This window comes from Ursus americanus, chromosome 26 (assembly GCF_024610735.1).
Source record: "Ursus americanus isolate L20-20 chromosome 26, mUrsAme1.1.p, whole genome shotgun sequence".
Lineage (NCBI taxonomy): Eukaryota > Metazoa > Chordata > Mammalia > Carnivora > Ursidae > Ursus > Ursus americanus.
This window is the reverse complement of record NC_142152.1, coordinates 32,037,613-32,065,558: the sequence shown is the minus strand read 5'-3', so window position 1 is coordinate 32,065,558 and position 27,946 is coordinate 32,037,613. Positions and strand designations below refer to the sequence as shown.

General features: G+C 46.6%; 1 protein-coding gene across 11 annotated transcripts in view; it reads left to right on the top strand.

The window, feature by feature from the left end:
• Nucleotides 1-27,946, top strand: part of FOXN3 (forkhead box N3) — a 385,552-nt gene that overhangs the window by 128,560 nt on the left and 229,046 nt on the right. For 2 of the 11 annotated variants that reach the window (XM_087856174.1, XM_087856173.1), the window contains one exon: nucleotides 9,842-9,918. The exons of 8 other annotated variants lie outside the window; for them this stretch is intronic. The gene's annotated coding sequence lies outside the window, so the exon portion shown is untranslated. Of the gene's footprint in view, nucleotides 1-9,841; nucleotides 9,919-21,183; nucleotides 21,342-27,946 lie in introns of those variants that run through there. One more of the 11 variants, XM_045807662.2, reaches the window with a different exon arrangement.

Sequence of the window (27,946 nt, the reverse complement as noted above, 5' to 3'; positions counted from 1 at the left end):
TTGTGAACTAGATGGTCCTAAGGTTTCTCCCGAAACAGATATACTGTCATTGTACACTAAAGGCTAATGGTTTGGGTGCAGATTGAAATTCACTCTGATGACAAGGGCGTTTTGGGGGGCCCAGGTCCTCAGTGGCTTCTCAAGGAATAGCGTGACCTTTTAGGAGCTCCTGTTCTAGGCTTTCCCAAGCTTTTACTGGTCTACGGGAGTGACAGTGTCATGGTCACCTTGTCACCGTAACATCATTTAAAACAGCCCTGTTGCTTTTTTGAAGGACACATCCTGCATGCACAAGTCTTTCCTGAACCCTCTATTCAGAGGGCCGACTGATGGTTTGTGATTCAGAGACCACGATGTTGAGATTTCCTCAAAGTCGGGCCAGATTAGCTTCGTCTTCTTACGGCAGGAGGCGGATGGGGCGAGGAGTGGAGAATTACGTTTCCTGGCCTCTTTGGAGACCTTGCAAAGGAAATTTGTTTCCTTTTGTCCTTTTCCACTCAGCAAATACCGACTTTGACTCTTGGCTGTGAGTGGGGCTGGAATGAGCATGGCTAATCTCTATTTAAGGGCTTTATCTTCTCCAGGGCCGGATCAGCCAAAATTCTGTGCTGCGGTCATTGACTGGGACCTAGAGGTGTCTCGATGGTTCTGTTTGCTGAGGCTCCCAGTGAGCCGAGAACTCCACGCCCCAGACAAAGTAGCTGGCAGATTGGGAGGGCAGCTGGATAACTTTTTGGTAATTATTTGTTTTCAGGCTTGCCAAGGCTGCACTTGAAACTCAAATTATTCACAAGCATAATAGCCAAGCTCCCAGTTCACGTTGTATCTCCCTGCTGAGTACAGAAGGAACGGGGCAATTTTCTGAGAAGTGCCTTGTAAAACACTCATTAAAAGTGCATCAAAGAGGTAGTTGGTGTCCACGGTGGACTCACGTGCTGAGTTTTGGGAGAGAACAATGTGCTTATCCCGGGAGGGAAGGAAGTCTCTCAATAGAGAGAGAGCCCAAGTGGCTGTCTCCACAAATGGACCCTGTGTGTTTCTAACACGGGGGCAAGCGGAGCTGAGCTTTCGAGGCCCAGAGAGCCACCCAGGTGAAGGCAAGGAGAAGACCTGCAGGTGGCAGGAGATGGAGACAACACTGGATAGTTCTGAAAGGGGAAAGCCTGGAGAGCCTGGGTGTGGCAGCAGTGGGGGCTAGAGTGGTCTGATCTGGTGTTTCACAGTGCCCCCCCCTTCCTCCAGATGTCCCGGTCACTCTGACTTTGAGAGTAGTGCCCAAGCAGGCAGGACAGATGTCCTGATAGCGCTTCACACCCCCCTATAAACTCTCCCACGTCCGCTCCTCGTTTTTGCCAGATCTCCCTCGCCCCTGCTTCTCTGTCTGCGTCTCCTGCCTCTTCTAAAAGCTGTGTGGAGAAGTAGCCAAGGCTACAGAATGGGGCTTCAGTTCTGGCTGAGACTCTGCAATAGCCGTCTCCCTCTTTTGATTATTCCTTCTGTGCCTTCATTCATTAGTTGGTTCAGGTAATCTTTTTGTTCGGCATGCATTTATTGAGCACTTACTGTCTGCTGCATGCTGTAGGTCCTCAAGGTCTGGCAGTGAACATGACAAATGACGGCTGGCCTCTGGGGAAGCTCACATGGACCTGTTAATTTGTATGGCACAAATTCTTATAACTAAAGGGGCCATCATGGTGTGTGTGCTGGCTGGATAAACATCTCAGTCCTTCTCTGGATCACCTGTCCACAGGTAAATGCCCGTATTCTTCAGCTGGGGCATGTCCCAACTGAAAAAAAAAAAGGCAACCATAAGAGGGATTTCTGTTAATACAGATTCTAGGCATCAGTTCCAAAAATGCCAAGATCTTCGCTCACCTTAGTCTGTACTTAGTTTGTTGGGTCACACAGGTGCGATGGACCGTCAGTCTTTCAACTGATACATCAGCCATTCAGTCAGTTCAACAAATATTTATTGAAGACCTACTATGTGTCAAGCACTCCGCTTATGTTCTGCGTCACCAGCAAATCCTTTGCTCTGTGCTTCGGAGAGGATTCAAGCTGATTGTATGAGTAATAAAGATGAACAAATGTGGGAAAGGTAGTCCCTGTGGGAAGGACTTCTGGTAGGATTTCTGCTAATGGGCCAGTTGATTTCCATAATTTTCCACAAAGCCAGCAGAAGTACAATATTTGGCTTCCTCCTTCCGTTCCCCAAGTAGGTACTATTATGTGTCCCCGTTTTCCAGATGAGAACACTGAGGTTTCAAGTGGTTAAGTAACTTGCCCCGAGGTCATACAGTTAAGAGTGTGGAAGCAGGATTTGAACCTCAGCCTCTGGCTCCAGCTTCCGTGCTTGCACCCACTGCGCCATGATGGATTTGCCTTTGTGAGCAGGCTCGGGTGTCCGGAGGCCAACTCAGAATCACACGTTGACTGTTGGGGCTAGGGCTGAACCAGAATTGCCCACAGACTTACTTGCGGGCTCTCTGGCACTGGTCTTCCTGTTTTTCCAGTGCACGCGTCTGTACCGGCGCTTTGTAGGTGTCTGGAAACAATGGACTAGCTGGTGATGCTCTGAGTAGAGTCGCTTTGAAGGAGAAAGGAGGAACATTGTGTTTAAAGAAGAGGCTGTTGCTGATGTCAGTTATTAACCCGTGGCTCCGGAAGGGGCAAGTTGAACTGTATTGTGTAACTTTTCTGATAATTATGATTGTAACAGATGCATGGGCCATGGTGTGAGTTGGAGTTTTTAATAATGGTGATATAATTAGTTCCCATTTTCTGAGAACCTACTGTAAACCAGCCATGCTGGATGTCTGCCATATATTATTCCCATCTTCCCCAAAGCCCTGGAGGGTGGTTGTTGCTATTTTGCTCCGTAGAGGACGAACCAAAGGCTCACAAAGGTTAAGTGACTTGCCCAGGACCATACAGTGTAAACATCGCTAACCCAGCCCTGACTGTCTCCTAAAACCATGCCTTTCCACTTCCTCATTGGTTCACTTATTCATTAAAAAAAAATTTGCTGAGCACGTACTATTTGCTGGTGCTGGGGATGCCACTGTTCTGGTGCTGGGGTTGCCATGGGGAATATGGTGGATGAGGTCTTAGTTTCGTGGAGCTTATACCAGACAATGGTGGCCTTCCAGAGCCTGGGACCCTGCTTAAACTAGGCAAAGGGGAGAATGGGATCCAAGACATAATATGAAGGCCTTGAACCTCCAAGGCCCAAAGCCTCTTTTGTAGTTAGGATTTAATCAGGCATGTAACTATAGAGATATGGATCCTCTAAGGTTTAGTTATTTATCAGTGTGTGTTAAAGGGAAAGTTCAATTATAGTAGGAGATCCAGAATGGGCATTTTGGGGTTGGCAAGCTTGTAGTTTAAAGACTCAGGCTGACTTGAGGGCAGCCTGCAGAAGGTGGGCCATCTGGCCGCCATCTTGGTAGTCTCGTCACCTTGCTTTCCTGTGCCTGTCACCCACCCAGCACTTAGCACTGGCCCCAGGCCTTTGGATCGGTGAGGAAGCTGATGTCTGCTTGTCTAGCTGGCACCCCTCAGTGGTCCTCCACGGGCTGCGTAGACACTGGTGTGGAGCCGTCCTGGTTCTTGTGGCAGGTTTAGTATCTCCGGCCCACCTGTTAGATGCTGGTAGCATCTGCCTTCTCTGCATCGTTGTGACAGGCCAAACCATCCCTGCATATTTCCAAATATTCAGTTCTCCAGTTGAGAACCTCAAAAATGGGCTTGTTTTTCCCACTACACCGAAACCCTTTTGCTCTCTTACCTTGGCTGACTCTGCACTAGCTCCAGATGATGCCAGTAGTAAGACTCTTCTCGATTGTTCCTTTTCCCACGGTGTCCTGATTTCAGGCCCTGGCTCTGTCCGGTATTTCAACAAATGCCCATTGAGTACCCCTTTCATGGAGGCTCTGGTCAGGGAGGGGTCAAGGTCTTTTTATGAGAGAATATCAGAAATGATTCCCTTCAAGCCCTTAATCTCATTGATGACAGAACTGGAACATGGGGAAAAATGTGTGCAAGCCGACACTCCCAGCTCATAGTCCCGCATTCTGTCCATCACAGAGGCCACTTCTCACGCACAAAGCAGCTTTAGTGTGAAAGTATTGGAAGAGTTGGGATTTTGAACTATTTATCCTGGAATTGCAGAGATGAAATGCATACCCCATAGCCACTGTTCTCTAGAATTTGTAAGAAACACAGCCCTTAGTCCCACTGTAGCATAAGATGAGGGACAAAGACGGTGTGGTAGGTAATTAAACAATGTGAAGATGGAGGAATTCACTTTTTAAATTCCGATTGCATGTTATTGTTTAATGTTAGAAAATAAAACATTAAAATCCTAGCAAGTTTAGATATGCTTGTCATGGAAAGTTTGAAGTCCCTAATGATCCACCCATCAGAGATTTTCTTTGCGCATATATTAGCCTATCTAATACTGTCTCACAAAAAATAGGCGTGCTCCTCCGTTTGCAATGTGCTGTTCTCTCTGAGCATATATTCCCATAAACACCTCAGTTTACCTGTTTCTTTTGCAAGCTGCAAGTGTTCCATTCTGTGAACGAACCAGGATTTACTAATTGATCCTTTTCTGATGGACATGGAGTTCTTTCCAGTTTTCCTCTATTGTAGACGATGCTGAAATAATTCTTGCACATCCATATTTTTGCACGATTGTGCATTTCTGGACAACACATCCCTGCAAGGAGAACTGTAAGTCAAAGCCAAGGTGCATTTTAATTTTAATAAATATTGCTAAATATCACTCCCCAAATGGCAGGACTTAACTGACGCTCGCTCCCATCAACACTGAACGGGAGTGCCTCTTTCTTTACATCGTCATCCACACTGGTTTTCACAGAGCTTTTAAATTTTGGAACTAAATATTTTTAAAGAGACAGTGTTCTCATTTGGTACAATTTAAATTCATTTTTCATGTTTGTTAGCTCTTTCATCAGGGTACAAAGAGTTTAAAGGTATGGTGGTTAGTCACTTCTTAAAGGGCATTTCTTAAAAGGGTTTCATTTTTGCTTTATCCCTTTAGGTTTTTGGAAACCTGAAGCTAAAACTAGTTTCTTCCCAGTCTTCTCTCCTGTGTTTCCTGCCGGAGCTGGCTTGTTCACAGGCCCCTGGCCCACAGATTATTGAATGTGGAGGCATTGGTCTTCTCAGGGCTATTCATATGGGGAAATAGTCCATTTCCAAGGCCCCACACCTTGATGGGGACCAGGGCTGAAGAGACTTCTTGAAGCTGGCTGATTTTGTAAGCTAAGCTCCCCCTCAAAACGGGCTTCCCCCAGCAGGCTTTAGAGCACACATTCCCTAACCCAGATGGCCTCGCCAGCCTGGACACCTGGCTGGGAGAATGAGCCGGCACCTCCTGTGTCCGTATTAGTGCTGCTTCCGTGATGGCGCTGATGGTCTCAGCTGCGCTCATTCCGCCCTCCCCCAGGAATGCTGGGGAGACGGAGGTGGGTTTGGCCAAGGAGACTTTCCACAGTGGCTCCGCTCAAGCACCAGTTAAGCCGAGGGTGGATAAATTATCCTTCCTTGGAAGGTCACTATTATGGGATGACCTTCTTTTTAAAGTCAAATTAAGAAGAAATAAGATCATCTCTAGAAAAAATAGCGCAATGGCCCTCTTGTTCTGGGTGCTCTCCGTGTATTCTTTTTGCCTTTCTCCTTCCCAGCCCCTTAGGACACACCCTGATAACACACTTTATACCTCTTTGGGGGGCACACAGATCTCTGCTTCTCTCCAGTCTGTTCTAGGGAATGACCTTGGTATTAGTCATTTACACACTAGTATGAATGTAGAGCACCTGATTTTAGATAGGAGGCAATAGGAGGTAAGGAATGAGCTTCAGGTAGGGGCTTTTAAGGTGTGACTCTCTGAAATCACTCAATCAAAACAATCCCTCTTTTTTATCCAGTGGATTCAGAGTGCTGAGATAGTTAGACAAGGCAGAAGGTGGAGTAATAGTGTCCTCTGGAATCCTGATGATTTCCAAAACCCTGCAGTCCCCAACCACCCATACCTGAGTGACGAGGTCTGAAAATAAATTTTCTGTTTTTTTAAAAGGTCTTTTAATTTTAAACATATAACATACACACACGAGCCTTCACAATTTTTCAAATGGGTAGTGAAAATAAAATAAAAAAGTGAATCTGAAGTGTTAAGGTAGGCAGGGGTGATGAAGATTTTACTTGTGGGACTGTCACCCTCAAGCTACAGTAATTCTCCAGAATGAACACAAAGACACGGCAACATCCCATACATCCTGTTTTGTTCTCAGGCTGACATCTGCATGGTGACACATTACTGACAGGTAACGCAATGAACTGAAAACATATCAATCCAAAGGCCAGCTCAAGGAAAGCCCTGTTAAATTATCACATGGTCCAGAAGCTCTGTTTCCAGAATTGTCGGCTGAGGGAGAGGACACAGGTGGCCAGTGGTCATTTTTAGGGTTACGGTCCTAGTTCGAGGACTACATTTCCTGACAACCAGATGGGATATTTAGAACATCACATTACCAGATGGTCTTTGCCTTACCTGATAGCAACTGGTCACCAGAGGATGCCTCCTGGGGTTGGGTTGAGAACTGGCTGACTCACCCTGCACTTCTGTGGATGACATCCACATCCTGGCATTGGCGGCAACATGAGAACCACCCTTTGTAAAGTTTGTATCTGTTTTGGGGTATTCAATCAACAGTGGCTTTTCTCTGCTGCCGTCTTGGCCTTTGCTGGTCAGCTTGAGCTCTCTACTTTCAAAATCATGGGCTTCTCATTCTGGAAGAGACCTTAGGACTCATCCAGTCTGCCCGATTGCAAATTGGAAAACTGAGACATCCCTCCTTAAACCAGAGTTGCCTCTAGGCCATGCAACGTCCCATAGATACCAAGGAAGGAAAGGCTAGCCCTGGGGGACTTTTCTGGCATGCTGCATGTTCCAGATTCCTTTAACAGGCAAGCCTGGAAAGTTATTTCTGTCAAAGGCACAGGGCACAAAGTTTTAAGCAGATAAAATATAGAATATTCATTTTCTTAGCTGGAAAGAACTTTGGAGAAGAGCTCTTCCTGCCCCTCACTGTCAGAAAAAGATACTGAAGTCCAGAGTGGTTCCAGGGTTCATCCAAGGGGATGGGGTTTTAAGGCAAACTTATGGTGGGTTGGGTTGGGCTCCAGGGTATTGATGAAGTTTCAGCCCAGGGTGTTAACCAAAGAGGAGGAGGAGGAGGAAAGAGGATGAGAGAAGGGAATCCTGCTGGCGGGGCCATTGACTCTAAGGCACCTGGGAGAGAAGGTGTAGATGGCAGCTGAGGGTCACAGTAGGTGTTTACAGATCTGCACCTCAGAGGGCAGGTGCTAAAGGCATCATTACTCATAATGCTCGTGGCCTGGCCTGCTCCTCCATGAAGCTCTGATATCAGGAGCTCAGTGAAATAATGCATCCCGCAGAATGCATTTCATTAAGTCCCGGTCTAGAAACATTTCTATGGAGGTTGGGAGACTGTGAGGATGCCATGAAATGGGCTAGAGCTGGGTCCATCCAGGAGCTCTCAGACATGGGAGTGGTCACTCCTCTCCTGCCAGCCCCTGGCTCAGTAATGCACCAGTGGGGAGTGTCAAGAGCTGCAGGAGGGCTCCTCTGCCCAGCTTGGGTCTAGAGCAATTGCCCGTACAGGGCAGAAAATGGAGTAGAACCGGCCTGTGGCTCTGCCGCCAGGCAACAAGCAAATCCTGCCATCAAGGTGGCATGGTCAGTGGCTTAAAACCAAGGGATATTGCCAGTGTGCCTCTAGTGGCAGGGGTACCCTCATATTAGTCCTCTGCTCTGTCCTCTTGCTGGACCCCCCACCGCTAGCGCCTTTCCCCATAGTCTGTCCCCCTTAACTCAAGAAATCTGACTTTGAGGATTTCTTTAGAGGGCTGGCTTTCTGGCTCTCCCCATGATCCCATCTCCCCAGAGGCCTCCTGATGGCAAACTCCCTTATGGTTGCGGAAGGAGGCAGAAGTCCACAGGCAAAGCTATCAGATCCCCATGGTGAATTGGCTGAACCTCGTATGCATATGGGGTTGTAGATCTGGCAAAGCCACAGCTCCAAAAGAGAATACAAAAGGTCCTATAAGTTGGCCTCCTGCCCCCACAAATATGGTAATTCCAAATGTCGCCTTGGCATTTTCTTCTCAAATAAATTCTGTCTTGTTCATATCACAAGGAAACTGGAAACATGGACTTGAGAACTTCTGTGTTTATTTCTCAGTCTTCTGATTGACTTGCTGTGTGACATGTTGAACTATTACATTTCTTTCATGGATAAATGTGAACATGAGCTTTGAGATTTTTATCTGTTGAGTACTGGAGGCCTGTGGTTTATTTTGAGTCAAAGAAAAGTATTTGGGCCTCTATATTTTGTGTGTGTATGTTTGTGTATGTTTATAAAAAAGGATACAAGGCAAAGAGTAGCTTAATATTAATGGATGGTGAAGAGCCATATGGATTTTTAAAAAAAATCACAGATGATTTAAAAGGTTAGGAGCTATCCTGATAACATTGCCATCAGGTGTGGGGAAGATCTGGATAGAAGTCTATGTTCGATTGTTATAAAACAGAAGTCATGACATAGGAGTACACTGAATTTGGAGAAATGCTTTGCCTCTCAGAACACATGAAAGATTTTTATGCTTCGGTTTGTCGTAATGTTCTTGTGAAACGCAGGACAGATGCAGGAAAAAAACCCATTTTGAAGATAGAGAAACAAAGGCACAGAAGGTAATGTTGACATAGTAATTCTGGGACAGAGGTGGAATTTGAATCCAGAGTTCTGTTTTTTGTTTTTTGTTTTTTTTTAAGATTTTATTTATTTATTTGAGAGAGAGAGAGAGCACACACAAGTGGGGGAGGAGCAGCAGAAGAAGGACAAGCCGACTTCCCGCTGAGTGGGGAACCTGATGCGGGACTTGATCCAAGTACCCCGAGATCGTGACCTGAGCTAAAGGCAGATGCTTAACCGACTGAGCCACCCAGGTGCCCTGAATCCAGAGTTTCTTATGTGTCCTGGGATACAGCACAGAGAGCTGCAAGGAGGGAGAGTACGCATAGGTGTTGGGGCCTCTTCATCTCTGAGATGCTCACTTTTGCTAATTCTAAGTGAATGCTGGCCACGTGGGGTGGGAGCTTGGGGCTTCCTGGATCAGGATGTACACAGCTGTTTTCATTTCCACAAATGACCTCCTTGACCTACAGGGTGGGGGAAGATAATCAATTAAAATACTCTGATAAACATACTCATTTGGAATTTATCTTGCTGATTTATATTAGGAAGAACAAACCGTTTTCTAAGAAACAAATATTAAAGGTGTGTTTTTGAGGTTAACAGTGTATCTTTAATGTATGTGCATATAAAAAAAAGACATTTAGACACCGCTATGACGTTTACTTTTAACTGCAGCTATTTATAGACAGGTCAAGCAAAACAGACTTGGTGCTAGAGACACAGATTTGGTGTGGGTCACTGTTTGTATGGAAAGATTGGGTTTTATGCTGTGTCCTGGGGGATGGGGGATATTTCCTAGTTTGGGAGATAGAAATGGTAGGGTTGATAGTTCTCTAGTATTCGGAACCACACTGTATTTTTCAAGAGAGAGGAGGTCAGAGGGGTACTGATCAAAGTTCAAGAAGGTACTCCATACTGTGTGGGGTTGCTAGATCCAAAGCCTTAATTCCTCATTCAAACACCTACTGAGGGATTCTACGATTTCCCTCTTAACTCGCATGCTCCACGGAGAATCCTCATGCTTTTCCATCTCCTAGATCACCAGTGGAGGATATGAATTACGATTACCTTTCTGGAGAGCCATTTGGCAGTAGGGAATCCAAGGCTTTACAAGGTGAGTACTCTGACCCAGCGATTACATGTTTAGGAACTTACCGCAGGGACAGAGAGCTGCATACGCATGCACGAGGCTGTGCGTCCGACCTTGTTCGCGGTAGCAGAACACTGGAGAGGACCTGAGTTTCCAGCAGAATGAGGGTGGCTACATCCTTGGTTATTCTACATAAGGCCATACTGTCATCCATGCATTCCACATTGTTTATTAAGCTCCTACTGTGTGCCAGGCACACAGAAGGGGAGATGTCAAGGCCGATATGGTTTCAGCCCACCTGAAGCTCAAAATTTTGTTGCAGAAACCGATTTCATAGACTGAGGTGGAAAAAGGGAAAAAACAACAACAGCGCACAAGGTGTATTTACAGTGTGCTCTCACTTCCATTGTATGAATAGAAAAACCTGGAAGGCAGTCTGAATTAACAGAGATATAGAAGCTTGGGGCAATGGGCTTATAGCCATGCACTTTTCCCCCTTTTAATTCTTCTCTAGTTTCCAAGTTTTCCACAGTGACCATTATGATTTTTATAATTTTTTTTAAATGTGACTTTGAGGATAGAGAGAAAGAAGTGAGCAGACCTGGGTTCTAGATGCAACTCTTCCTTAAACTCGTGATGAGCTCTTGAGCGTGTCAGAGAAGCTCATGAACAGCCAGGGAAGAGAGGCCTCTGAGGCCTCCAGCTCGAGGTTCCCAGATCCCAAGCTCTTGTCTTTTCTGAGGACACTGGGGGCTGGTGCTGCAGCTTCCCCTGGAGGTGGGACTGCAGCCGGGCTGCTGACGCCCCAGTCCCCGGGCACTTTCGGTCTCCAGGGCTCTGGTCCTCTAGGAATCTGGTGATGTACTCAAAGGGGGAGAAGAGTTTGCGTATTGGGCATATGGTAATCAAATTAAGGAAGTGCCTCTCACCTAGCAAATAAAAATTGACTTGGATTATCTCGGCAAATGTCACTGTACCCCGAGAAAACAGATATCAGGAACTCCCTTGATTGAGCCATATCCAGTGCCAGGTGTGGTGTGCAAAGCATTTTGCAGACATTTTCCTAGTTGAGGCTCCTGGCATGCCCTGACGTGGGTACTCATCACCCCTATTTTATAGGTGGGGACCTTCAGCTCAAAAAGCAGCTAACCTGAGCAGGTCACTGGGGTAGAAAAGGCTGGGAATCCAACCCCATTCTACCTGCCCTGAAGCAGCATCTCTAACCTCTCTGTTCCACCTTCCACTCCAAGAGGCTGGCTCTACTGTCACTTTACAGCACAGGTGTCTAAAGCCAGGGCCCTGTGGGAGGGCAAGTGACAGAATGCTGGCAACCTGAGGAAGGCAGAGACTTAGAATGGGCACAATCTTATTTCTGATGAAACCGGATGCAGAGTGGGCTATTCTTAGCTGCCTTTTCTGGGGGGTTATAAATGAGGAAATTGGGGTTTCACACACACACACACACACACACACACACACGCACGCACACACACACACACTCATACACACAGAGAGAAAATAGAACCTTCCTTGTGAAAACTATAATAAGCTTTCCTCCTGCTTGTGATTTGAAATCAAAGGCCAACTATTATACCTCATATGTATACTACATCTCACAAAAGAGTGAAACCCTTATACCAAGACCTGTCCTTTGTTGTTTTGACTGTTTTTCTTGAAATATTTTCCTTGCTGGTTCCAGCTTTGCTTATTTAGTAGGTATTTAGGTATCAAAAAAAAAATGATGAGACATACAGGAGATATCAGGGACACACAGATTGGAAGCTGTAAGTGAAAATGAGGGTAAAGAATTCTTTCTTTTCCCCATCAAAACAATGTTTCCACAATACGATAGACACTATTTCCCGTGTTTCAATTTCGGTTCCTCTGTAATTCAGATTCTTCTGATTCATTTTATATACCATGGCCAGATTAATGTCTGTAAAATACCACTTTCATGTTATCATCTCCTGCTCTACCTAGAACACTCAGTGGCTCCCCATCGTCTACAATAAAGTACAAACTTGCGGGTTTTGAACTCAGGTTCCTTCCTAATCTGTCTTCAACTTTACTTTTCCAGCCATCTTCCCAGTTATTCCCGTGATCTTCTTGCTCAGATGAACTGGTTTCTCCCATGGTTCTCTGAATATACCCTTGACCTTTCTCCTTTGAGTATGTGCTTTACTGCTCAGTGCAGGAAGGAACCAAGTAGAAAGAGCTCCCTTCCCTTTGCCTTTTTCTGAAGTCCTACCCTTTCTTTTGGGCACTACTCACATCTTCCTTTTTTAAAAAAATAAGTAAACATTCCAGGACTTTCCCAGCCTGGGGTGACCTGGGTTACCCTGTCACTTACTATCTGCAGGTGGAGCGGCATGCCCTGTGGGGCTAGACCAGCTCAGTGCATTGCATATCACGGGGGTTCCAGAAACACCCAACTGAACTGCTAACAAGGAGTGCTTCCTGTCCCAGCTGCAGAATACTGCTACACCAAGACAGGACCTCTTACCCTTCAGAAAACAAATAGTAATTCTTCTTGTGTGTGTTCAAAATGCATATGTTGGGGGTATTAGCTAATTATTTGTCATGCACTTGCCACCCATGACTAATCCTATTGTATGAATGAAATGGAAGCCCAGAGGTGAAAATACTTGTATGACCTCACAAAGCTGAGCCTGTTGGTAGAACCAGTACTTGAACCCACATTTCCTTCTGCTAACTTATGAGGGCCACTGTTCCTTTTAAACCATGAGTCATAGGCCATCAGGAACTTCTGTAAATATTCTGGTGGCTTTTGTCATCCTCTCTTTTTTTCTCTAAAGGGCCAGATAGTAAATATTTTAGGCTCTGCAGGCTATGTGGTTTCTGTTGCAACTGCTCGACTCTGGCCCTGGAGTAGGAAAGCAGCCCCGGCACTGCGTGACCTAATGGGCGTGGCTGTGTGCCAATAAAATCTTATTTACAAAAACAGGCACTGGCCTGGATTTGGCCTGCAGGTGGTAGTTTGCTGACCCCCAACTATACAAGGTTCCCTTCTCTCTGTTCCTCATATCGGTCTGGAAAGTCAAGTTTAGGCATAAGAAACTTTCAGTTTGACTTCTGAGCGGGCCCCACAATTGTGTGTAGGCTAATGTGTGAATGATGTCCGTGGCTGGGAAGGCTGGCTGCTTAGGAGAAGCTGGCAATCTGTGGATGATCAAGCAATAGACGTGGACCTAATGAGCGGTAGACAGCTGATCATTCCATGAACATGGGTGTTGGTCTCAAGGGGAACATACTGGGGACCCTCTCAGCATTTAGGGCACGTAACCCCCTGAACTAACCAGCCTGGGGGCCTCCCCACCCAACCTGAGTATTCTGTATGCCCAAAATTTACACCTATAATCCACAGGCTGTCCCATTTCTCACATTTGGATGTGGACCCCAGGAAAAGTCATAATTATGGCAAATGTGTTGTTACAGTGAGCTCCCTGGTCATATCGTCACCCAGTTTTTGTTGGTGGTAGAGTGAGGCGATCCATCTGCACGGAGGTAAAGGAGCATTGTAGGGAATTGTTCCCAGGAATGGCTGACACCTCTTTCCTGAAAGGAACAGGTAGGTTTGGGGGGAAAAAAAGTCTTAAAAACTGTGTTCAGCTCACCCCCATGACTCCGTCCTAAGAACGCACACATACTCCAAAGGCAGCCCTGACAAGCTGCTTTATTAATAAGGTCAGCAAGTTTATTCTGGTTCTGCTGTTCTGAGGTGGAGAGCTATTTGCCCTTTTTTCCAATAGAGACAGCACAAGAGCCGGGACTGAGAACACACACACACGTTTTCCACCGTCTTTAAGGCGTTGTGGAAAATATCAGAAAATCCTAATTCATTCCAGGGAAGAATTTCAATGGTTTCTTTTAAATTTTTCTTTTCTGAATTGAAGTATAGTTGACATACAACGTTACATGAGTTTCAAGTATCCAACGTAATGATTCCACATTTTGCTATGCTCGCCGCAAGCGTGGAAGAATTTCAGTGGCCTCTTGATCCTTAAGCTACAAAGAAAGAAAAGGAGGAAAGGTTTAATCTTCCTGCTTGAGAGAAATCACCCTGGTTTTAGGCAGTTCATGGAAATCATGAGCAAATCATTCTTTAAGTTGGCTTTTACCTCTTGTTCTATTATAATTCTCTTTATTTTCTGCATAATAATAGGAAACCCTTGCGGGGCATTTCGCTAGCGCTGTGCATGCCTGTAGGGTGCTTTCCATATGCAGATTTCTTTAATCCTCGGGTGGGGGGGAGTCCGGCAGCGCTACATCCCCATTTCACAGGTGAGGACAGGAAGGCACTGAGAGGTGAGACGACTTGCCCGCCCTCACTGCATGGCCAGGGCTGCACACACCCTGTGCGCTTCACTCATCTGGCCGCCTGCCTCTCGTCTTTTAGTTAGTTAGTTGGTTAGTTTTTATTTTAATCCCAGTTAGTTAACATACAAATACAGAAGGCTTCATCCTTACGCAGAGGCCATGCTAATCTCGTCTGTATTCTCTATATTGTTCCAGCTTTAGCGTCTGTGCTGCCAAATCTTTTAAAGGGATGTTGTGACCCTCGGAAGTACTCCTTCTGATGGGTCCTTTCCTTCCAAGAGCGGACTGACTGGTCCGTCATGCTGTCCCTTACTCGGCAAAGATTACTCACGCTTGCTCTCTGGCTGGGTCAGACTCTGCCTATTTGCTTGCTCAGAAGCTAGTGGCATCTCCGTGGGGCGTGGTGGCCGCCAACAGTATGGGGTGAGGTGAAGGAGAGCCCCTGTGTTACGTCCCCTCCATGAACTGTCTTCAGCCCGCAGGAGCACACCTGTTTCCCAAGGGTGCACCTGTTAGCTGAGCTCACAGGACACGAGGAGCAAATCAGAAGGCTTGTGTATTAACGGACAGAGATATTACTGAAGGGCTTTGGTGAGCTTGGGAACCGGGAAGGTAAGGTGGGGTGATGTGAGTGTTGAGTGCCGTTGGGAAAGGCAGCTGGCCACAGCCCCCCGTGTAACTAGCTCCCACTGTCGCTGGCACTCCCACCTCAAGGCCAGGGTTCACGCTGCCAGGGCGCAGCAGGGTGGGTCCTGGGAGAGGCCTCACCTTTGAGGAATGTGTAGGGTCCTGCAGTCTCTGCCCCTCTGCCCGCTTCCACCCTCCCTCCCTTTCAGGAGGACACTTCAGTCCTTTAGATTTGTTAGCTCAGTCCACCCTGAGGCTGGGAAGTGGGTAGCTCTCTCTCTGGGACTCTGCGTAGGTCTGCCCCAGTCTTGCAGAAGGATGGTCCTTTCTCTTCTAGCTGGCAGCGGGAGTAGGGCAGAGCAGAGACCCTGAGAGGTGAGCATTGACAATGAGGATAATGACCGGTAACGCTGTTTTAATGGTAAAGTCCAAGGTCGTGCGTTCCACTGGTTCCCTGGGCTCCTTGCTGTCCCAAGAAGGTAAAGCACACACCGCCTTGTAGTTTCATCTTTTTTTTTTTTTTAAAGTAATCTCTACACCCAACATGGGGCTCGAATGCATGACCCCGAGATCAAGAGTTGCACACTCCACCGACTGAGCCGGCCGGGCCCCCCGGTGTCATCATGTTGAACATAAAACGAGTGGTACTGAAACATAGCAGGTCCTGTCCTGAGTTCAGGGAGCACTGAGGCAGAGGGTTCAGGTAGCTGGGGAGCAGGGCCTCACAGGAGGGACCAGCTTCTTCAGACAGAAGGCTGAGTCAGCAAGGAATTCATCAACCGGAAGCATTATGCTGATGACGCAGTCGTTCTGAATTGAGGGGGGAAGAGGCTGCTGGAGGCTGGGATGGGACCCTGAGGAGGAACTGCCCCCCCCCACCCCCGAGGTTGGGGAGGAAGGGGAGCTGAGGCTGCAGCTGTGCTGAGTTCACACTCAGTTCGGGGCTTCCTTTCCTGTGGTTGGACTGTTCCCTCTTCTCTCCTGTGTCCCTCCCTCAAGCCCACAGCCTTCAGCTCTCACTGAGGTTTGGACACGTGGACCCGCTGTCACCATACCTGTCTTGCTGCAGCCCAATCAGCATCACCTGAACCATAAATCACATCAAAGGAGACGGCTGGTCACTGACCAAGAGGTTGTGGCCCCAAGGGGACCCATTGTAGAGTCCCACTGTTGCCCACTGACAAGGATTAACCCCTCTGTCCTGCAGGGTACTGAAATAGGGCTCAGTCTGCCGCATGGGTCCGAGATAGCCCCTCCTTCCCCAGCCCTACTAGGAAGCTGCCGCAGCCAGAGGCCAGGAAGGCACGCCTATGTCACAGAAGGGTAGCCCTTTCCTTTCCTGTCTTAGTGGGGGCGGGCAGGCCAAGAAGCAGGACTGGCAAGGCAGGGTGCACCTGGCGAAGGGGCCTTTGGATCAGACTGCTGGGTTCAGTCTGCCACGTCTCTGCCACTTCTCAGCTGGGGAACCTTTGGTAGGTCATTCTGGCCTGCTTGAGGCCCAGATCCCTCTTCTGTAAAATGGGGTGATAGCACCTGCCTCAAAGAGCCCCTAGCTAACTGCGAGGAGATGGTCGTCGAAAAGCCGTGACCTGGCTCACAGTAGGCACACCGGGAGCAGATGCAGGCCCCTCATGGCCTGAGGCTTATTCAGTTTCAGAGCCCTCTCTAAGAAAAAAATCTAAAATTACAAGCATAAAACCAGGTTTATGAGTGAACATTTATTTCAAATGATTAAAGAAAATGTAAATATATATACATGTTTCGAAAGCTGACATCCCAAACATCACAAAATCCAGAAAAATAACACAAATATTATTATTAATTGCCTGTTTCACATATGTCTGCATGACTTTTTTTTTTCTTACGTTTTTTGGGCTGTGTGCTCTTTGATCACTTCTTCCTATGACAGTGATTGTAGAATGCCATTTTCCCTCAAGAGAACAGCAAGGTAATTCATTCATTCCTCTAGCATGGTTGGTTGGGGCTTGTTTTCCACTCTTGATGGATTAGGAAAGAAAGCTTATTTGCTTCACAAGCAGTTATTGGTAATGTCATGTAAATTTTTAGGATTATTGTCAAATGTCGGGGAATGTTTCTCAGGTTTTTTTCATATATGAGCCATGGGGTTTCAGGACATGTAAGTGTTTCTGTGCTGGTACTAAGCCTAAATACTGAAGGTGCTCATTCCACACGTGGCTGGGTCCTTCCCAGGCCCCCAGAAGGGGCCGCATGAGCAAGGGTGCTGACGCTTAAATCCTCCTTCTCGATGAATGTTAACTAGATCCTATGTGATTATTACATTTATTGATACCCCTCTTTTTAATTTTACAATTTTGCGGTTACTAAAGAATGTGTTCTCATTTGACGATAAATATAATCTTACAAGAGTTCGGTGTGCGTGACGGTCCCTCCTTCCGTATCATTTGTTAATTGTCTACTCCAGTCAGCCTACCTCACGTTGGTCGCTGGGGAGCACTCGAAGACATAAGGCAGATAAGACACAGCTCAGTGTCTTCATCTAGTAACTCAATAAACTTAGCCATTGAGACCTGAGTCACCCCTCCATTGGCACCCCGTTTGGAGCTGGGCACTTGGAGATATAAAATTGGGACATTGTCCCTCTGGGAGGTAAGGATGAGCCCAGCTTTAGGTCCAACTCTGAGACTGAGGTGGGAGTCAGGTTTTGTCTCAAGTTATAAATAAAATGGTCCTCAGGGTGTCTGGGTGGCTCAGTCCGTTAAAAGTTCAACTCTAGATTTTGGCTCAGGTTGTGATCTTGAGGTCCTGGGATCGAGCCCCATGTCGGGCTCTACATGGGACCTGGAGCCTGTTTGAGATTCTTTCTCTCTCCCTCTGTGTCTCCCCCGCCCCCCCCCACCACTCGCTGTCTCAAAAATAAATAAATAAATAAATAAATAAATAAATAAATAAATAAATAATATATTAAAAAAATAAAATGGTCCTCCCCCATTAGCCACGAATTCTCTACAGTTAATCTCTGTTCATGAATTCTTCAGTCATCAGTAATACTCTGTTGAGATAGCCGCAGTTACACATGAAGCCATACGCTTGAAGAGCTCAATGGTAATGTGTAGTTTCCTATGTTTCCCCCAAATCTTCTGATTCTTATCAAGTTCGGCCACTAGATTTGTCAAACTGTGGTTTTCTATTTTACAATGTTAAAGGCTTTACTGTGGCAGAAATATCTGTGTACAAGGAGTCAAGAAATTGGAGTTGCCCCTGACTCTGCACGGGTATCTGTTGGGATGCTTTGGGTTGCAAATGACAAAAAGGCCACTTCGAGTGTCTCAACAACAGAGGAAGTTTATTGGCCTGTGCACTGGGTCCTGGCTGGGTCTGCCTGTTCTTTCTTTAACACCCATCCCTCGCCTCTGGAGCCGATAGCGGGGTCAGTCCCACTCGTGCCACAGGACTGGAATTTGGGGGTGCTGTTGGACCCTGGCAAGGAAACTCCCAGTGTGCATTCTGTGACATGTGGCCCTAAATCATTTCGCTTCTTCGGGCTTCATTTGCCTCATTTAATTAGGGGCTCATCTGACACCATTAGTAAAGTCCTTCCCAAGAGTAACCTTTAAGATTTTATTTTCTGTTTACATTAATTGGTTTTTGTAATGAATAAACAAATCTTTTCTGGCCAGTGCTGTCAGGCCAAGAATGTAATTAGTAAATAAATAGCTCTGTGTAGATTAAATGATAAGTCAGGGCAGCCAGCCTTAGTGACTTTCTTCCTACTCATGAGTTGTAGATTTTGATCTAGAAAAATGAGCCGTGGAGGATGTGAGGGAGGAGCCCTGGAACATGGCTGATGAAACCTGGTCTGAGTTAGTAAGCGTATCTTTTGCGTAGCAAATGGAACTTGGTTGTTCATTCACAGGAGATCTGGGAAGGTCTGGGCAGGGTTTCTGTTTCTTACCCTGATCATCGGAGACTTTGCTGTGATGCTGGTATCACAAGGAAGCTGAGAGGCTGAATTTGGATCCAGCGGGAGCTGGTGTTGGCCGAAGCCAGAGGGACTCTAAAGGGCAGTGGACCCGGATCCCTGTGGAGAGCTGAGGGTTTCTCGGGACTGAAACCACAGACCTCAGCTTTCTGCTTCATCCGCTTCTTCCAGAGCCTTTGGCTAACCGCGAGATGAGATTCTAGTCGTGGCAGCAGGAGAGCTTTCAAGAAAGCATATGGAGGTGGTTCATGACAGAATGAACTCCTCGGCCTTGGCGCCCAGCTCGACGTGGGAATGCCACGGCCGTGTAGATGCTGCGGGGGCCGGAGAAGACCGTGAGCTATGGAAGCACGTCCCCTCCACATCACCAGTGCCCGGAGCTGTGTGAAGACTCAGGAGCACCTGCGGGGCACGGGGCTGCCTCGGTAGGGGAGTATTACCCTTCTGTCCAGGGTCTATGGGAAAAGGTTAATCTGATCAGTAGTGAAGTCAGTATATTTTTATGGCGACTTGCTGATTTTTGAATGTATTTATAGAGTTGTCAGAGGTTGATCTGTGCCTCGATAAGTCTCTGTCATTTAGCTTTTGGAAGATAGTTCTGGTGTGGTGGTCAGGAGTGTTTCTGAGCTGGCAGGCGATAACTAGCTAATTTAGTGTGCAAAGTTCACAAGACAGAGTTCGAAAATGGTTTCTGGTGAAATGCAAGCATTAGCTGGAAGTGAAACTATCAGATCTTGATCCCAGTGGTTGTAGCATACGGAGAAAGGTTCATTTGTTGGCTTGGGGGAGGGTAGAGTGTGGATTGGAGAGAGAGTAGATTGTTCTCTGAGTTGCGTAATGGGGACCTTCATACCAGTTTGTTCCTTCCGAGGGTCCATCCGAATGGGAGGTGGGGGTGGACTTGGAGTTTCAGGCCTGGCCTCTGGAACTGTCACTGTTGTGAGTTATTTGTTGTTGTTGTTTTCACAGTCGTCATGCTTTACGATTCAGATCGGAGCACAGGGCTGGTGTATGACCCTTGCCCTGGGTATTTTGGTATTTCGGTATTTCGTAGAGATGCTTGTCCGTTCGGTGAATGGTGTCCATATTCAGTACGAGCCTCAGGAGCTGCACCGGGGCGGAGAGAAGGGGTGTCATGGTTGGTGGCCTGTTAGACAACATGCTAGGCAAAAACCAGATCCAACAATCCCCCAAAACCTCTGACGGAGAAGCCCGGGAGGTAGATCGCAAGCAGCAAGGTCCGTTTCTGTGATCTTGGTGTGGAGAGGATGTCGAGGTTAGAGAACAGAGCGGTGCAGAGGGTGGGCTCTGCGGGCCCCAAACGCATGGGGTCTTGCCTTTCTGGCTCACCTCGACAAGCATCTCTGGCAAATACCTTCATTTCTGTAAGCTCAGTACCCGCATCCGTAAGAGGATGACCGCGCTTCCCTCAGAAAGGTAAATGGAAGGAAGAGATAAATAACGCAGGCAAAGCTCCAAGCGAGTACGAAGCACGGAAAGGTGTTGGCATCACGTGTGTTTTACACGTCTTTGGATTGCAGTAATGGGGCACTTGGTGTTCACTGTTTCGGCTGCTGCTGTGCAGGTGCCTTGAACATCCCCGGGCAGAATTAACATTACCTTTAGTCCTCCCTCAGGAAAAGAAAAAGGAGGGCGCGTGCAGAGTGGCCTCGGGCCGGCCAGGCTTCCCACCCGTGAAGGGAGAGGCAAGTTCTGTGTGGCAGACAAGCTACCAACGTGTGGCTAGATTTCAAAGCCATATTTTGTCCACACCTTTCCATGGAAAGCCGACAGGCATTGAGTTCGTGGAGGGCCATAGAGCCACCGACTCTCCAATGGGATGGCATTTTAGGCTTTTCCATTTCTTTGGTTGGAATTGGGTTTTTACACATTGTTTGAATCAAAAAAACCCAACCCACAGCAACACTGCAAGAAGTCTTTCTTGCATAGAGGACCAAGAGAATGGCTTCCGAGTAGATACAGAAACGTGGGTAAGAAAACAACATACCGAGCACGTGAAGACCAACCAGCCTGTGTCGGTAGGTGGCAAAGTACTTTGCTATAAATATTGCAGGACTCCTCTTTCTCTACTTAAAAGAAACATCGCTTTGCATTGCAGACGTCAGAAATGGCTGGACAAGCCTTTAGTTCATGTGCAAGAAACTGTGAAAACAATGTGAAAGATTTTCCTAAAATGGAGACAGAGCTTGGCCAAGTCTGGGGTTGGAGGTAAAGCCCCCCCCCCCCCCCGCCGTCTTGGTTTGCCTTCCACGCATTGTTTCTCATACGTTATGCAAGACTCCCCAGGCCCCAAACCATTCGTTTTTTTCCTGTAATCTCGAGGTGTGCGCAGGGTAGAGCTCAGCTTCGGACCTTGCTGCTTTCACTTTTGGTTAGTCAGAACCTCCATCTGGCGGCTTTTGAATATGAGTGTTTTCTGTGGCTTTTCTGTGGCTCCTTTTCAAAGTATTCAAAGCAGTTTAAAAATACAGAATGTTCAGCGATCTGACCAAGAGCTAATGTAAGTACTTATTTTGGGGACTATTTTTAAAAGATCTATTAGGGGCAGGTCTGAAACCCTTAACTCTGCCTCTGTCTTGGAAATAGCCGTGAAGATGAAAAAAAAAAAAAAAGGTTTGAAAAACAGGAGACTCCTTCTCCGCGGTCATAATGCTTTCCGGAGTGACAGGAGAGGCAAAGAGTGCAGTCTAGAAAAACAGCAGAGCTGCAATTCTATATTTCACATTAAACAGGAAACTGAGCAGGGGAGCCCGCAGCAACATGGTGGGTTTTCCGCAAACCTGTCGCCGGGTTTGTCCCTAACGATAAGGCTCCATGAGAACTTTGATTCTGTTAAGATGGTGAATGTTCATGAAAATCTTCCCTAAAACGTGACCCCCTGGGAAGCAGGTTCTGCATTGTAGGGTTTTGAAGCAACCAACCCGTTTCCACCAGAGCCAAAGGAAATTTGGAAGCAAATTGAAAAACCTCTCAAAGAGTGGAAAATGCTCTGCACTTGTGTTTCGCCTTTGTGCGGGGCTGTCACTCACCCAACATGTGCATATGAATATTCTTTCTGAAGACCTGGGCTTCATTTTAAGGTCAGCCTTCAATTTCTAGAGAATATAATTTGCTGCTATTCTTAGAACATCATGATTGCTCGTAATAACTAATGGAAAAAAAATTCAACAGAGAAATAAATGTGTAACAGCTGTGTCTGCTTAAACTTGATTAAAGGCAGTAAAAAAAAGTAAACAGAAGAATGAATGTGACAATAGACAAGGGAGAGACGAGTAGCCCTCGCATTGGGAAAAGTTTTGCAGACATAACTCGTTCGACTTCGGAGGCTGGCGATGTCTGTGTTTAAAGTTTACTTTGCTGTTTGTCTTGAGTGGGATCAGTGTTGTAGTGAATAATTTATAGCCAGCATGAATGAGCTCATTAGTCACCTTTTCAGACTTTAAATGAGTTTTGTGGTTGTCATTACTCGAGCCTTCTGTTCAGCCGCCGAGTAAAATGACAGTTTGGCAGTTGGCTGCCTTGTTGTCGGGCAGCCTGTTCCCCTTCAGGTCTGCGTTGCTTTTGTATTTCATTGAAACCTTTCCTTTCTATCCCAGGGCTCGTCCGGGGACTCTCACATTTCAGATGGCTTTTGCACCCCCAGCTTAAATGAGAAGTTTTTCATGGATTTAAAAAAAAAAAAAATCTTTCAGTCGCGTCTGCCAGAGAGAATGAAGTGGATGGAGTGAGCTTTTTCCAGCAACTGCCGTGTATTATTCTCTTTGTGCTTAGTCTGATATTCAAGTTATTCAGGAGAGCAAGCTGGGGAGTTGTTGTGCACTGGCTGCGCCCGGCGCTCGCATGGTGGCAGGCATTTCGGGCCAGGGGATGTCACTGGAGTGTACAGGGTGAAGGAGATCGCGGAGCGGGTTTGCATTTTGACAGTCCTGAACGTCAAAGTGATGTGGGTGGGTGTGGATGAAGACACTTACTCCAGAAAATCTGCCAGGCCAGATTTCCAAGGCCAAGGAAAACCATGTTTTTCCTGCAAAGGGGTGGATAAGATGACCTTCCAGGATCCCGGCCAACGGGGGGTCCAGCTCATGGGGACTGGCCGTGACTTCTTCCTCAATGCCGCGTCTTCCCGGTCCGAAGCATTGAGAGAAAGCAAACTGTTGCAGCTGCCTGCCCACCGTGCCTTTGGAGACGTGCCTGGGAGGCTGGTATGCGAGGAAGACGAGCCTGGGCATGCCAGTAGCAGGTGGGATTTCTTTGGAACGGATGTCATGAGGTTCTTCCCTCCCTTTGAACCTGGCTTGGGCAGCCTCCGGAGAGCTCTGACATCCACTCTCTGGGACCAGACTCTGTCCGGAAGCCCAGGACCGTGTGGCATGCCCACCTTGGTCCTTGGGTAGCCTCTGCTGGCACTCAAGGGGCATGGAAGCTTGCCCGGGGTGTCTCAGCCAATGGCCTGGACCTGTGTTCTGAGGGCTCTTTGACGTTCGCTATGAGCAACAGGCACTAATGGCTGCCATCACCAACGTGGGCAGCACCCCCTTCCGGGATCCATATTGTTAGACAGCTGGCCTAGCACGGTGTGAGGCATGTAGGAAAGATGCTCAGTATTCCTCTCTGGAAGAAATGCCAACTTAAAAAGGATGCCTGGTTGTTTGAGGGCCAAATCTTTGAAGCCAGTGATAGTCACGTGTCTTTGGGCTTAAGAGAATTAGGTGCCAGTGGTGCACCCCCAGAAAGACAGCAATCCATTCAGCCACTTCCTTCCCAGCCCCCACCCCTTGTGAGACAGAGCGTTCAACAGGCACTCGTGCCTCACAATTTATGGGCACGTTTTGCTTGCACCTGAATCAAAAATATTAAGGCACACGAGAGGCTATTTTGGGAAGGAGTGGGGGTTTCAAAGCGGAAAGTGTTGGTGAACTTCACTATCTGATACAGAATAACAGACTTCAGGCTTGGCAGTCGTCATAAATTAAAAAGTTGCTAATCCCCCAAAGGGAATTTTGTACAGCAAGGAAATATATTGGTGATATCTTAATCTATGCAATGTCTCCCAGAGACATGGTTGAATTTGTAGTTTTTACTTTTGTTTCAAAAAGACAATCTTCAAGAGAAGAATTGATTGTCTTCTTTCATATCCTTCTGAAAAAGTAAAATGAGAGAGTTATTTCTTGGCATGGTTAAGACTTTGGCAGACTTAGCAGCTGAAACCCACGAGACCGTGGTACTTGCTGTACTCGGTGAACAGAAGAAAACAATAAGAGCTCTTCAGAACTTCGGAGGAGGAAAAGGTTGATGAGGCTACTTTTCTTTGACTAATCTGTGTAGTCATTAGATACCAGCTTGAGAGAGCAATAAGAAGAAGCATTTTTGTTTTTACTGTTGAGCGATCGATATTTTTGATAACCACCGTGCCACATGCTATGAGCAGAAGAGAAGTATACGGCAAGGTCCTTGCCTCTCAAGGCACTTACAGTTTGTTTGATGCTCAGTATCTAGTTGATTTATGTTTTATTACAAAGGTACACCATGCCATATTGATTATGACACAGAAGCTGAACTTTGGCTTTTTGCAGGTGGTGCCTTTTCATTCCGTTTAAAAGCCCCTTTTTCCTTCCTTCTCCTTTATTTCCTGCTCACAGTGTTTCCTCTCTTGAACCCCACCACTCCTATCCTTCGTGTTCTTGACCTCCAGGGGTTCTTCAAGAAGAATTCAGATGCTCTGGATTGATCTGAAGCTTCTCTTGGTTCCTACCTGGAACACGGCTCCAAACTCTGGAGCCAGAGCGTGTGGGTTCAAATCTCAGCCCCATCACTTACCAGCTGTGTGACCTTAGACAGGTGGCTAAACCTCTCTGTGCCTCAGGTTCCTCATTTGTAATATGGGCATCATAATAGTACCCTCCTCCCATGGTTAATGTGAGGCTGAAATGAGTGAATATTTGCCAAGCCTTAGAATACTGTCTGGCACCAGATAAGTGCTATGTAAGTGTTTGTTAAATACAGTCGGTCATTATTCACGTATTCCGTATTTGCGAATTCATGTACTTGCTAAAAATTATTTGTAACCACCCAATTAATAAATACTCATGCTGCTTTTATGGTCATTTGTCGACATGCGCAGAGTGGCCAAAAATTTGAATTGCCTAATGCACGCGCTCCCAGCTCACATAACAAAGCAACGCTCTGGCGTAAACGTGTCTGTTCTGCGGTCTATTTTGTACTCTGCTTTTTGTGCTTTTTTGTTGGTGATTTTCCTGTTTAAAATGACACCCAGTCGTAGTGCTGTGAAGTGTTTAGTGTTCCTGAGCTGATTGCCTTGTGGAGAAAATACAGAAGCCTCGTTAGAGAATCTTCGTTCAGACATGAGTTATGGAGCTGTTGGCCGTGAGTTCAGTGTTAATGAATCAACAGTACATATTAAATAAGGTGGCGTTAGATGGAAACCCAGTAATATGTGGTTCTGTATTCATCAGCTTACGAAAATGCTGTCACCAGCAGCTCGCAGGAACCTGACTTTCTGTCTCCCCTAGGAGCAGTAGTTCAGTGTTTGCTAATTCATTGTTTGCGGAGACTTTATAGAACCTAACTTCCACAAATAATGACAATCGACTGTAGATAAATGGAGTCCAAGAGCTCAGAGTGGCAGCCTTTTCTAGGGCAAGAGTCTGACTGCCAGAGTGTCCCTTGGAAGGCAGGAGAAGCGGAGGTAATTCTAGCCACGTGGAGTGCCTCAGCTGGGCACAGATTTTTCTATCAGATTTGGAAAAAAAAAAAGATGTAACCACATCTGGTCTTTCATAAGCACAAATTGTTATAGAAGGGTCAGTCTGAACATAGAGAGTAAATCTTCCCCCTCCCCCACAAATTCTTAACTCAAGAGTATTTTCCCTTATCTTTGGACCGATGTACAAGTTGGTAGAGAAAGTTTGATACCAAAACCTATCAGTTGAAAGCCTTCATACAACCAGTCAATAGACACCATAACACAGGGTACAGTGTGTGTTATACTTAGCAATTCTCCTGTTTGCTCAGAGCACCAGCATCTTGAGGATGGAATCATTTTGTTCCTTCTGATTGAAAAGATCACAAAATCCTTTAACTGGCTTCTCCACCGCGTTTATTTCCCCCCACTCTTACTTCATGGAAATGTTTGCAGATTGGTTCACACATCTAGTACAGGAGAATGTGAAAATGATTCTGAATAAGGAAGGCTTCACCGAAAATGACCGGAAAATCCACATGGCAGGGAACAAAGGGAGCATAGGGTCAGGGTGGGCCACAGAATATAATAATATGCCTGCAGCCTCTTATTGCAGCAATTTCCGAGTTTTTGTGACTTTAAACGATGTCCCAGCAAACCCTCCTAAATACAATGTTGTGTATTCCAGTGCATGTTTCCAATAAGTACTGACTCCTGTGTGTGTTAGGCACTGGGGTAACTGCGTGGAGTTCAGTGGGTCACTGGATCACGGGGGTGAGCAGTCTGGTGGGCAAGTTAACGGTCTTGTGAGAGTCCCTCCCTAGGGTAAATTCCTAGACGTTGGAAGTTTAGGGCCCGTGGCTGGGTTCACTGTAGTTGTTCTTGAATGGTGGTACCCGGTCACCTCCTTCCTGACACCCCCACCAACATCGGTATGGTTACTCCTTTTCGGCCTCTGTCCATCTGGTAGACGAAATAAGATATCACAGTTGCTTTAATTTGCATTTCTTCATTTTTTACTGAGGTGGAGCCTCTCTTCGTGGGTATATTCTTATCAGGGAGATACTTTTTCTTTTTCTCATTGAATTTTAAGGGTTCTTTTTTTTTTTTTAAGATTTTATTTATTTATTTGACACAGAGAGACAGCCAGAGAGAGAGGGAACACAAGCAGGGGGAGTGGGAGAGGAAGAAGCAGGCTCATAGCGGAGGAGCCCGATGTGGGGCTTGATTCCAGGACTCTGGGATCACGTCCTGAGCCGAAGGCAGACGCTTAACGACTGAGCCACCCAGGTGCCCCTGAATTTTAAGGGTTCTAAATTTAAAATAGTAACCCCTTTTCCTACATATGGCAAATATTTCCTCAGTTTTTAATCTACCTTTCCGCTTGATTTATAGGACTCCGGCCCTACATGCAAATTTTAAATTGGTATGCAGTCAACTATGTCAGTATTTTCCTGTTGATTTATTTACTTAACAAAAATGGTGCTAAGTGCCAGGGCACCATTATATGTGTTTTGCAAATACTAATTCATTTGATCTTCATCAGAACCCTATGAAGTGGGCTTTGCTATCATTCTTCCTCCCTACCCACTTTTTCTTAAGATGAGGAAACTAGGTGGAGAGAAAGAAGTGAAGCACCTTGACTAAGTTATCCAGCTAGTAAGTGGTGAAGTGAGACCATGAACCTGGTCGCAGGTGTTAGGCTAGCCATCAGGCTACACCACTTCTGGCTGCGGTATTTTGCTGTGTGTGTGTTTATCTGTAGTTGCTTCATAAATGCTCCTGAGTCTCCCAGATCCTTGAGGGAAGCGCCACCCTTTTTATTTCTCCAGGTTCCTTCCCGGTCCCCTCCACGTGGTCCTGGGCATAGAGTAGCTAGAGGCTTCATAAATACTTGTTGACTGAAGGCATTGACTAAATCTGGATTCTGGATGATTCGCTCACACTTGTGTTTCTGCTCAAAGAGGAGCTGACAGGTTCTGGGTTTCCATGTTGCCTCCAGCAAGAGATTTGAGAAGCTGGGGTTTGTTTGGCGAGGGCACCTGAGCTAATGAACTTACCTCCACCGGTTTGGCTGTCCTTTCCCTTACCACACATCCCTCCTTCCCTCCTTAAAGAAGCCTCCTGGCTCTGATTCCTACTGCAGAAATTTGAAGAAGACTTTGCCCAGGCTACACCCTTCAGAGCCTGTCATGTAAACAGCAAGAATGCACAAGAGGACAATGGAAGAGTGGATGGCAGGTGAGGGCCAAGATGCTGGAGCGCACTTGAAACTCTCCAAAGTGGAGGCCCTTCCAGCTGTGATGCTGGGCTCTCTTACTTCTGCACCCAAGGGAGGGAAGGGAACAGCTTTTCTACCATTACCAACACCATTCTCATACATTCTCTCAAAGAGACTTAGTCAA